Source organism: Eleutherodactylus coqui, chromosome 2, assembly GCF_035609145.1.
Source record: "Eleutherodactylus coqui strain aEleCoq1 chromosome 2, aEleCoq1.hap1, whole genome shotgun sequence".
In the NCBI taxonomy this organism is placed as follows: domain Eukaryota; kingdom Metazoa; phylum Chordata; class Amphibia; order Anura; family Eleutherodactylidae; genus Eleutherodactylus; species Eleutherodactylus coqui.
The window spans coordinates 36093924-36106732 of record NC_089838.1 but is presented as its reverse complement, the minus strand read 5'-3'; the positions used below and the strand labels follow the sequence as shown (position 1 = coordinate 36106732).

Here is a 12809-nt window from a genome sequence, read left to right as displayed (position 1 = left end):
CCATGACCCCCCATTACATGTAACTACCGGTATACACGTTATGTTGGCGTTGGTAATTAGCTTTTTATTATTTACCAATCTGATTTAATGCTGGAATTTTCTTTGCACATAGCATAGCAATATTGGCCATATTTGTTGGTAAAATATACAAGCTTCATGCTGTAAGTATTGTGCATTGACAGCAGGCTTTCCAATCTGAGTTTATTGCATGTCTGTTTGCCTATTTAAATCCAACTACTTTCTCCTTAGCTCCAGCATCCAATACCATTTAGATGCATGAATTGTCTTATGGTGCACCCTCTGAAAACTTTAACATCTGCTGCTCTTCAACAACTTACAAGTGCAGTGGTTTTGCTTCTGCTGGCTCTTATCTGAGCTACACGCCACATCCTGTAATTCATGTCTGCTTACCATTATGGATTGTACTGTGGATTATGGCAGATATTGAATGCTTTCAACTTTACTTCAAATGATCTGATATCAGTAAAATCTGTGAAGCAAACACTTTTTAAAAATATCCTATTAATCATATTGAACTAGACACTAACATCGAAGCTTATCAACAGATTTGTGCCTGTTTGTACTTGGGAAAAGTTGCAAATTATGGTGCATGCCATATTTGCACAATAATATGTTGACTTTTCTTGTCTCAGGCCAGTTTTCAAAAATGTATAGAAAAATAGATGCAGTGAGAAGTCAAAGAAAAGCGCATATTTAGGCCCAAATCTGCGGAGCTCATCTTCATTCCAATTACTCAATGCTTATTCACCCTCATCTTTGTGGTGGGGCTACAGGGTGATTGAACACATGCTGCCTCAATTGAACTTGTTGTATAGAGCCATGGATCCACAATCCACCAGTTATAAGACAAGAATTTTCATAAGTCTACACACGTTTGGGTTCTTGACACAGACAACATTTTTTAAAAGATTTTTTAAGTTTCCATTTTATACCTAACTATATATATATATGCAAATAGGGGTAGGTTGCGTTGGGTTAAATATAATTTTGCAGGTACCTCTAAAATATTAAATGCTCGTGAATGAATCAGGTTGTCATAAATTCTGACAGCTGCTTATGTCAGCACATGGGAAAATGCTGAATAATGCTACACATAGCCAGGTTTTACTTTATATAAAAGAAGTGGACAATAAATTCTAGATACCTCCAAATGATCCATCTCCTTAATTAAAGAGTAGTGTTTATTTAAAATACTTATTCTTAAAGGGGTTGTCTGTTTTGAACTATGTAATACCAAATTTTCCCTGTAGTAGCGCTGCAGGGTAGTTGAACACTTGCTGCCAGGTTAACGCCATAGCATAAGCTGATTCTTTAAAGGAGATGTCTCGAGGAAGCAGTGAATTTTTTTTTTGCCCAGTCCCCCCCATTAAGTACACATTACTAAGCCCCCCTGTAAATGACATTTCTAGCTGGTTTATACTTACCGTTCCAGCGTTTCAGCAACTTATAAAAGTTTCCCCAAGATGGCCGCCGGCTCTTTTCCCTTCGCTCGCTGCAGCCCGACGTGCGCGCTCCCGAGACGCTGCCAGCTGTGTCTCCATGACAACACGACGCCCCGCAGCCGCCGACCGGACCCCTGGAGTGAGCACGGCCGACCAGTCACCCACCGCCAGGCAGCAGGTAAGCGGCGCAGCCCCCCCCCCCGGCCCAGCGCCAGCCCCCCCCCCCTGGCCCAGCGCTAGTTCCCCCGGCCCAGCGCTAGTTCCCCCGGCCCAGCGCTAGTTCCCCCGGCGCAGCGGCAGCCCCCCCCCCGGTCCAGCGCTAGTTCCCCCGGCCCAGCGCTAGTTCCCCCGGCGCAGCGACAGCCCCCCCGGCCCAGCGCTAGTTACCCCGGCGCAGCGACAGCCCCCCCCCCCCCGGCGCAGCCCGGCGCAGCGGTAGCCCCCCCGGCCCATCACTTACCAGGACAGCTGGACGGCGGGACAGCTGGGCGGCTTCTCCGGACAGCTCGGCAGCTCTGCACCTTCCTCTAACAGAGGAAGGTACAGAATGGCCGCTCCAGCGCGCTCCCGAGCAGTGACAGCTCTTCTGCGCATGCGCAGACTGTAGCGGGGAGCACACTGAAGCGGCTCGTGCTGAAAGGAGAAGACCGGACTGCGCAAGCGCGTCTAAAAAAGCAAGCTGCCAGCGAATTTAGACGGAACCATGGAGACGAGGACGCTAGCAACGGAGCAGGTAAGTGGAATAACTTCTGTATGGCTCATATTTAATGCACAATGTATATTACAAAGTGCATTAATATGGCCATACGGAAGTGTATAACCCCACTTGGTTTCGCGAGACCACCCCTTTAAGGTCAATCTGTAATCCGGTTATCATTGTGAGACCTTTTAAAGAAAAATGTATTGTCAAAAGTACAGATGAGCGAACGTACTCCGTTCAGGTGTTTTTGCACTCGAGCACCGCTTTTTCCGAGTAACTGACTACTCTTATGAAAAGATTCGGGGGGCGCTGGGGGGGGGGGGGGGGGCGGCGTGGTGGAGCGGGGGTAGCAGTGGGGAACAGGGGGGAGCTCTCTCTCTCTCTCCACCCCCCACTCCCCTCTGCAACCCCCGCTCACCCCCGGCGCCCCCCGAATCTTTTCGTCCGAGTAGTCAGTTACTCGGAAAAAGCGGTGCTCGAGTGCAAAAACACCTGAAAAGAGTACGTTCGCTCATCTCTAGTCAAAAGCCAATGACACGGACAGATACAATTTAAGCTATGAAAACCTCCTCAAGTGATAATATACGTGGGTTAACATATTTCCAAGATATATTGGTCTTAGTTCGCCCTTGTACTGTAACTTAAAACCACATATACATACAGTATGATGCTACAAACATTGGAAGATCCAACTAATCAGCATGGGTATTTCACTGGTAAAACCCCTCTATTACTGCACATGGACTGATTGGTGGTCTAGTAGCGGCTCTCTACAGTACAGTGTGGTACTACATTTCATTTTTCTGGTACCCTGTGTACTCTGCAGGACCCTAAAGAAGCTCCGGGCCTCTACATAGAAAGTGACTTACAGCCTATTTAGTGACTATTATATATAAGATAAAGGTAAAGTGCAAGCACCGAGCCATGACTGACTCCTAAGGTGACGTCACATCGTGACGTTTTCTTGGCAGACTGTTTTTGCGGGGTGGTTTGCATTCCCCAATCATCCTTTATGCCCCAGCAAGCTGGGTACTTAAAGATAGATATATTACCGACTAGAGATGAGCGAGCACCTAAATGCTCAGGTCCGCGTTATTCGAGTCAAGCTTTTTGGAAAATTCAAGAGCTCTACTCGAGTAACGAACCCCAATGACTACAATGGGAGACTCGAGCATTTTTGTATGTGAGACGCCGGGCCAAAAACTGGGGCGGGGTCGAACACGGCGTGACGCTCGTTCGAGTAACGAGCACCATCGAGTACGCTAATACTTGAACGAGCATCAAGCTCAACAGAGTACGTTCGCTCAACTCTATTACTTACCTCATAAGGATGGAGTTAAGGATTGAACCCACAACCTTCAGGTCGTGAGTGAGAGCTTAGGACTGCATTTCTGCTGCCATAACACTTTGCGCCACACAAGGCTCTTATATTATATGTAAGGACTCAGTTTATCTGCTCATTTTTCTTTTTTTAATCTTTTTTCTTATTTGGGGGTTAACATTTTGGTGGATTTGGAACCAATTACTAGTTTTGCATAGCGTTATGGTCTCAAGTTACAATATATTCAAGTTACAATAGTCATCCCAGAATGAAATAATATTGTAACTTTACAGACCACTGCATTATGCTAAATGCATTTTAATTTTTAATCAAGATCTTGCAAAGTGGCTTCATTTTTCATTTTGCAAAGATGGATGTAACATTTAAATACAAATACAGATTAAGGAAGCATCTGAAATATGTAAAATCATAACTTGTAAGAGTGCGCAGTACAGAAGGTAAGTACAAGTTATTACATGTAAATTGTTCTTCGAGCCCCTACAGTCAACTACAGTACGCATCCGGAATTGCGGGTATGTAGCACAGATGCTGCCTTAAATTAGTAAAGGATTAACCCTTTCCAATCCACTGTCTGATGTCTTCCTACATTCTGATTGAAGCTTGTACGAGCTCAAATGTCAGAAGACGTCCGACAGGGTATTCTTACCGTCTATTGCAAGGCACTCTGCTGTTGGAGCGTCTCTGGCGCACACACACTGACTTTAGCCAGCAGATGGCACCGTTGCATAACAGCAAAAAGAGAAAGCCTTTTGGGAAAGCCTGCATCCAAAATTGGATTGGAAAGGGTTAATAGACAGATGGCATAATCACCCATATAGCAAAAGAATCCTAGGCCCAGGTGCAAAAGTTTGGTGCCTCTGCTGTGCTACTTCACTTTACATTTCACGACTGCGACCCTTTGGTATCTTTGATTTGCATTGCTGTGTCTGTAATATCCATTAGCAGCTTATCATCCTCATTTGCATGTAAATGAAGGACCTGTATGCAGAGAACAGCAGGTGGTCTGTTCTCTGCATTCAGCTCCTTTGTTCTGCTATGGGGCTGCAAGGTGAATACAATGTAATCAGTGCTCCCATGGAGAATACAGCACCATAGACAGCAAACACAGCATGCAGTCTGTGTTATCTTCTTCTGGCTGAAGGATGGATTTTATGCTCACCTAAAAATCATCGTTCAGCCAAAGAGTGAAAGATGGGAGCATTTACACACAACGATTATTGATATAATTAGGCCTTTAGACACAGCAGCTCGGCTCAATCCCACAATACAGTAATAATTTCCTCATTGCAACTATCACAACATAATTGCTCCTTTTGTATCACAGGAAATGCTCTTATTTATGGCCTCACACAGTAATAATAGCCACATTGTACCCCAAAGTAATAAGCTCCTGACAAGGTGATAATGGTCCTCCTCTGCTCCCACAATATAACCCTGGTTACTCTGTGCATCCATCCAAGTGTTTCCTCTCTGCATAAACCCCCATAATAGTGTGTCTTCTGTGCATTCCCCTCAAGTAATAGTGATCCCTCTGTGCATCCCCTCCCCACCACCAAAGAGTAATAGTAATCCCTCTGTGTGTCCCCTACAAGTAATAGTGGTCTCTCTGTGCATCGCCCTAAGAGTAATAATGGTTATCAGTTGATTCTTCCTAAAAGGTAATGATGGTGTATCTCCCCCTAAGAGTGATAGTAGTCCCTCTGCGTGTCCCCCAAAGAGTAGAATGGGATTGAGACATATTTTATAACAGATGTCTCTAAATTCTGGCCAAGCAGCAAGGTTTGCCCACTTTTCTGGACACTTTTGAAAAATGGCGTAAGAGGCATGACATCTGTTCTTTATGGTGCACAACAATAATAAATCTGTCTACAATGATTTGCTCTAAAAAATGTGCAACATACACCAGAATTCTACCTCAACAATAGTATTATATGTGCCCCAATATTTTTACTTTGAACCATTTTCAGGGCCTTAGCTGGGGGTGGGAAGTGATGTGTCCTGGGTTCTGGTGGCAAAGAGAAGCATAAAAAAGATGCTTTACCTTGGCCTAGATATTTAAATACAGGGCTAGGGCAGCAACCTAAATGTTTGACCCATGCAAAAGAAAGAATAGGTTCTAACCTGAATTAGGACAGTATATTATAATAACACTTTATTATCTGATACAACTATTTTAGTTTTATTAGCCTTCATCAGTATTTAAAGCATTAGACAAGTGACCACATGTTATATTTTGGTATAGTTCGCAAGATGGCGCAGAAACTGCAGATGGAGTTGACCTTGGACTGTTGGCAGTTTGTGTTGCTGAGGGTAGAAACGGACAAATTGGGGGAATGTAAAGTAGTGGACAAGTCCTCCACATATTACAAGTACAGGATATGGAAACCATTGCCTCTTCTTGTGTGCAACTTCCAAAGTACAATCACAGAGTAACCTTTTAGGTTGCAGTAAGATCAGTAGTCACTAGAGCCTACTCTACAGAAGCCATAGTTTGTGTAGCTTGCAAGGATCAAGCAGCAAGAAATCAATGTCTGTATTCTTGACAGAGACTCTTAAATGATTGTTCTAATTTTAAACTCCATTGTCTTTGTAAATTAGTAGTTTAGATTAAAATGTAGTGATAACCTAATCTATTGGAAGAACGTTGGTCCCGTGGCCCCGATTTGTAGATTCAACTTGTTATCAATGGTTTATTTCCCATTGAAAGGGGCCTCCATAAAAGTCTATAGAATTTATCGAAAGAGCTACACAAACATTATCCATTATATTCCAGGGGAGCCTATGTGACTCTAATAGACATCAATAGCCTTAGCTCTGTCCGTTTCAGTGAAATCTGGCAACTGATGGCTGCATGAATTAGTGATGGGGGTACATCACAGGACCACCACTCCCCCAATAGGTCATGGTTCCAGAAGTGGTACTTACACTCATTAGGAGTTTATACCATATCCTGAGGATATACTATGGGTGGCACAAGTAGGAATACCCCTTTAAGACCCACCTTCATGACCTTTCCATCTCATCTCTCTCCATTTTGAAGCAGGTTGTCTATCACACAGTGGACCAACTTAACTTCTTGTCTAAAATTCAAGGTAAGCAGTGAAGATCGTCACTCCAGCTTCTCTTCAATATTTCTTATTTAATCAGGAATTAAAAGCATGCAAACAGCAATATGGATGGCAGTGAATTACTCTCGCTTTAATGTTTTAGCTGTAACCGTCCGTTCACGGCTGAAAATAAGGACCTGCCTTCATTATTTGCCTTGGATTCTTTTATTGCTTTTGGAGCATAGCGGCTGAGACGTGCAACATTTTGGAGGTGAGCTGATCTTTTCTCCTATATCTGTGCTCAGTCTAATATTTAGCCAGTGTAAACTTTGACTAGACAGTCTGAAACCATGAAAATTACAAGTACAGTGTTACCTCTAGTTCTTATTGTAGAGTAGTACCACAATGGTTAATTAACATTTAGTATGAAGCAGATGACCACCGTGGTTCCAGCTTCTGCCTCACAATGGAATGTGAGGGTCGTCTGACTTTAAAATATATATTTATAATAATTGCAATTAAAAACAAAAGGAAAGTATCATAAATTATATGTTCTCAATGTGAAAAAAAAGAGTTTTGTTGACTGCCATATCTAGGCAACAAGATTCCCACCCACTCAATGACGATAATGGAACAAAATAGTTCACACATTTGAGAGCTTCCTTACTTCACAGATGGCCACAGGAATGAAAGCTGAGACTGAAGTCCATATCATGTAAGTTATCAGCTGGAATGACGAAGACAGTATGAATTGGTTGACAAAGTTTTAATTCATAACTTCTACTATAGAATACTGTAGTCCAATCAAGCAGCAGCATGTTGTTAGGTCATCTTGGGAGTTATAGCTTTCAACAACTGGGGAGCCAGAGGTTGGGAACCACTAATACAATGTATACTAAACCTTTGAAGTCCAAACAATATTGGAAGCCTCACTGTTGTCCAAACTGTTGTTTCTTTTGGTTTGAATAAGCATCAAATCCAAAAGCTATGTATCTCTTAGGCTGCCTTCACAATTGTGTCAGGAGTTCTGTTTTCCTGCTTCATTATGGGAGCAGGAAAGGGAAATCCACTTTCTGAATGGATCCGTCGACTACACTATGATGTCTTCTATACACTGCACACAGAGGGAACAGCAGATATTGTTCCCTTAACTGTCTCTAACACAGAGAAAGAAATAACATCATAAGGGAGGACACTAGGAAGCACTCAGTAGTGGTGATATGAATAAATAAGAGTAAATAACTCATAGCAAACGTAGAGTTTGAATCCTCAGTGCCAAAATGTAGAACTTGAGTCCTTAGCGCTCCCTATGTAGTGTGTGAGTCATCAGCGCTCCCGATGCAGAATGTGAGTCCTCAGTGTTCTCAATGTAGATTGGGAATCCTCAGCACTTCTAATGTAGAGTGTGAATCCTTAGCACCTTCAATGTCCAGCGTGAATCCTAAGCACCCCAATGTAGAGTGTTGGTCCTCAGCACCCAAATTTAGAGTGTGAATCCTCTGTGCCCAAATGTAGAGCTTGAATCCTTAGCACTCCCTATGTAGTGTGTGAGTCCTCAGCAATCCCCATGCAGAATGTGAGTCCTCAGTGTTCTCAATGTAGAGCGTGAATCCTTAGCACCTTCAATGTAGAGTGTGAATCCTCAGCACCCCAATGCAGTGTTAGTTCTCAGCACCCAAATGTAGAGTGTGAATCCACAGTGCCCAAATGTAGAGCTTGAGTCCTTAGCGCTCCCTATGTAGTGTGTGAGTCATCAGCGCTCCCGATGCAGAATGTGAATCCTCAGTGTTCTCAATGTAGATTGGGAATCCTCAGCACTTCTAATGTAGAGTGTGAATCCTTAGCACCTTCAATGTGGAGCGTGTATCCTAATCACCCCAATGTGGAGTGTTGGTCCTCAGCAAACAAATGTAGAGTGTGAATCAACAATGCCCGAATGTAGAGCTTGAGTCCTTTAGCACTCTCTATGTAATGTGTCATCAGCGCTCCCGATGCAGAACGTGAATCCTCAGTGTTCTCAATGTAGAGTGTGAATCCTCAGTGCTTCTAATGTAGAGTGTGAATCCTTAGCACCAGCAGTGTAGAGTGACAGTTATCACTCGCAATGCAGAGTATGAGTTCTGAGCACCCACAATGTAGACTGTGAACCCTTAGCACCCCCAATGTAGACTGTGAACCTTCAGTCCCATTAATGAATAGTGTGCAATGCAACTCTCATACAGATAATATCTCTGAAGATGATTTATGACCCTTGTGACCCACTTGAAGACTGGGAAATGTCTTGAAGATCTGCAGTAGTTTACATGAAGAAGCAATGCAAGTTTTTAATGAATGTGCCTATATTCCTTTGTGCAGCTTGCTGTCATTTCGCTTTTACAATAGTGTATTATTACAAATGTGAAAATAATAAAGAAAAGCCCTTGTCTGGCACTTCCACCGCGTCTTCATCTTTACTTTCTTATTTCACTTATCAAATATCTTTTTATTGAAAAAAGCATAACATCATCAATAGATGGAAACATAAATGGTCATTGCCAGGATCTCAAGGAGGATTAATTAAAGGAAGGCTGGTGGGGCACATTTATTACTGGTATTTAAGCAGAATTCGGGAGTTAATTATACCTTTTATTGCTGCAAATCAATTTAGACAGATTTACTATTGATTTGTGACCGAAGAAGAACAGATATTACGCCTCTCACTCTATTTTACAAAAGTGTCTAAAAAAATAGACGTGGCTTACTTCTTGGCCAAAATTAGGGCTTCAATAGATTGGCATGATTTTGTGCCATAATGCAGAATGAAACAAAACCATTGATTTCAATGGTTTCGTTTACATTATTGGGTACTATTATCGGGTACTACGCATGAAAAAAGATAGGACTTGCCCAATCTTTCTCACACGTGGTTAATATCATCCCACTTTTTTTTAAAGCTCACATGCTATAGTGGCAGTTCAAAAAAGTACAGTAAGCAGTGTGGATACGCTTGCGAGAACACATGATAACGCTCCATCACAGTGCAATCACGTCATGCTCTTGCGAACATACACACGAGAGCAGGAGCCCTTAGACTGGTTTCACACAGCGTAAATGCAATCAGGTTTTTTTGCACGTGTATCAGAGTATTTGGGTTTAAACTGATTGGCGTGATTTTGTCCCGTTATGTGGACGTGAAAATCACAGCCATATAATGGGATGAAGCCAAACCATTGATTTCAATGGTTTTATTTTGACTATCGGGATTCTTGTGCATTACTACTACATGCGAGAAAGATAGGGTGAAACCCCTATCTTTCAAACTTGCATGCTATAGTGGGAAGTTTGAATAGTCTGAAGAAAAAAACAAAATTCCTGTGCTAACATGCTCTGTAACAACATGCGCCTGTTATGTCCACACTCAGCACGGGTACAGGGTGACGTTCACACTGAATGCAAGTATAATACACCACGCAATGCAGGATAGTGAGCACCACTCCAGGTAGATGGAAAAGAACCTGTCCCTACGAAACAGGGAAGTGAGGAGTCCCTGTCTGCAAGCAGAGTGATTGTCCTGATAAGGACAGCCCCGCTGTCTTCCTTTGGGCCCTGACTATCCCTATAGGAACCCCTTGAGAGATGGACTGCCACAGCAATGCAAACAAGAAAGGTAATCAAACACAATAGAAAGGATAAAGCAGCACTTATCTGAAATGGGATCTCACGAGCTCCAACCTCTCCTCTGGAAAACTGAATAACCAGCAAGGAGTAAAGGGAGGGGTATGAATATAAAGCTCACCACTAGAGATGAGTGAGCGTACTCGGAAAAGCACTACTCGCTCGAGTAATTTGCTTTATCCGAGTATCGCTGTGCTCGTCCCTGAAGATTCGGGTGCCGCTGCGGCTGACAGGTGAGTCGCAGCGGGGAGCAGGGGAGAGCGGGCGGGAGAGAGGGAGAGAAAGATCTTACCTCCATTCCTCCCCGCTCTCCCCTGCAGCTCCCCGCTCCGTGCCGGCACCCGAATCTTCAGGGACGAGCACAGCGATACTCGGATAAAGCAAATTACTCGAGCGAGTAGTGCTTTTCCGAGTACGCTCGCTCATCTCTACTCACCACACATGCAGATAGGTAGAGCAACTAGAGAACCACACCCTGAACCCTCTCCCAGGTATGACTAATAGTCAGCATGCAATTATGCAGCATATAGAGAAATAGCAACAAGCAATCTCTGCACAACATACATTAACCCTTGTCCTGCATAGGAACAGGACGACAGGTCTGACCCTGCATCGTGGCCACCATGCCATGACGCTGTCGCGACCGACAAGCTGCAACAGCGCCCTTGTGTTTTTGTCCTTAATGATATTTATTATATACGTCTTTTTTAAAAAGTCACTAAATTTGTTGCAATCTCACCCCAGTAGCTGTGTGTGTACAAAGTGAATGCACATATCTAGACATATTTAAGGCCTCTTTCACAGGTGTTATTTTGATGCTACGTTAACCACGCCAAAAAAATCGCAACCATCAGAGCTGAAAAATCGCATGAACGGAGAATAGTTGTGACCAAGTTGCGTCTATAATTCACTCCATTCACATGGCTGGCTGCAGTGAAATAACGCCACAGTCCTGAAATCCCTTGGTTGGCAAAACTACCATTTAACCACTTTTAATGCCTCACTAGAGGCACCATTCAGTGTTTAGCAGCACTAGCCTCTGCTAAACTCCCTCCCCCTCCCTTTTTTTTCTGATGGCTCCCATAGACTCCTATAGGAGTCTAAGGAGCCTCCAGTGTTTTGTGGTCCAAAGTAAGGCAAGAGCTATCTATTAGCACAGAAAGAAATTTCAAGCATTGAAATAACGCGTTTATGTCCTATCTTTTGCAGTCTGAAGGCATCCATAGGAAACCATTGGTTCTGATGGTTGTGATTTTTTTGATGTGGCTAACAAGCGTCAAAAAAAAAAATGCTCGTGTGAAAGAGGCCCAAAGATGCAACAAATTTATCAACAAATTTAGCAACATTTGGTACATTTGTTGCATCTTTAAAATGGAGAAAAAACTGGTGTCAAAAATTCCTCCTCTGATAAATACCCCACAGTGTATCTATAATTTAATTGAGGGCTCGTTAATATTTGTGGTTGCCGCCGTTCTAACTTTCTGTTCTTCTGCTCCATTATAGGTGCAGAACAAGAAATATAACACCGGTTCTGGATCCAGTAAAAGTCTGGATAAAATTCTGTCTGACACTGAGGTGAGCAAACTGTAGAGGAATTTAGACAGCTCCCATAGAAATACACTATAAAACCATATGCCGAGAGCTCCCCCTAGTTGTAGCCCAAATAATTTTATCAGAAAACGGATACCACACCCTACATGGCTCAGAAGGGGTCTTCGGATACAAGAGGATAACAAAGATTCACACTTATCATTCAAGTGCAAGGCTTCTCAGCAATTCCCGTGTACACACAGACAACGCAATTTAAAGGTGTCACTTACATGTTGCAGCATTCTGGATACCAGCCTATTGGCCCGGCTAATAGTATTAGATCAGGGGGTTGGAGCTTTGTTTTTCTTCTGATCATAAGGTTAAATCTTAAAATTCTAGCTATCTGCAAAAGCTATTAGGGAATTCTTACTGCATAGAAATGTATAGAGCTCCCACTGAGATCATTCCTTTCCCACAGCTCCTACTGAATCCTTGTATAGTGCCATTCTGCCAAGCATTCTGCAAATAACACACGCCCCACTTACTTAAATTGGGCTGAATTACCATTCTCTGCATAGCAACTGGACAGGATTGACACATATATATATATATATATATATATATATATATATATGTATTCCAATGCATTATTTATCGTGATTAAAGAGTACCCACACTTTTCACAAACTTTTGACATCTCAGAGAGACATTTCAAAAGATTTGATTAGTGGGGGATCTGTTGCTGAGACCTCTGCTGATCGCTAGAACGAGGGGCCTGCAATGCTCAACCGAGTGCTGTGCCCCTTCCTTCTTTTTCTTCTTCTCTACTGGAGGAAGAGGAAGACGGAAGAACAAGAATGGTGGCTCAGTCATTAGCACTGTTGTCTTGCTGGAGTTCTACATTCAAATCTTTCCAATGACCCACGTCCCAGGCCTCTCCCTAGCAAAGCCAAACTCCTACTGTACACTGATGAAGGACAAATACCTTGAAACAGCTGTCTGTGCATTGAGTCTGGCTTTGCTTTTAATTCCCAGTCATTGCTACAAGGCTTGTATAAAGAGTCTAACTTTGG

At 43.0% G+C, this 12809-nt stretch overlaps 1 long non-coding RNA gene across 1 annotated transcript in view; it reads left to right on the top strand.

The window, feature by feature from the left end:
- Nucleotides 1–7233: 7233 nt before the first annotated feature.
- The window catches only part of LOC136610500 (uncharacterized), a 90493-nt gene continuing 84917 nt past the window's right edge, over nt 7234–12809 (top strand). Inside the window, exons 1-2 of the long non-coding RNA XR_010790087.1 lie at nt 7234–7267; nt 11710–11781. This is a non-coding gene — a long non-coding RNA (uncharacterized lncRNA). The remainder of the gene's footprint in view (nt 7268–11709; nt 11782–12809) is intronic.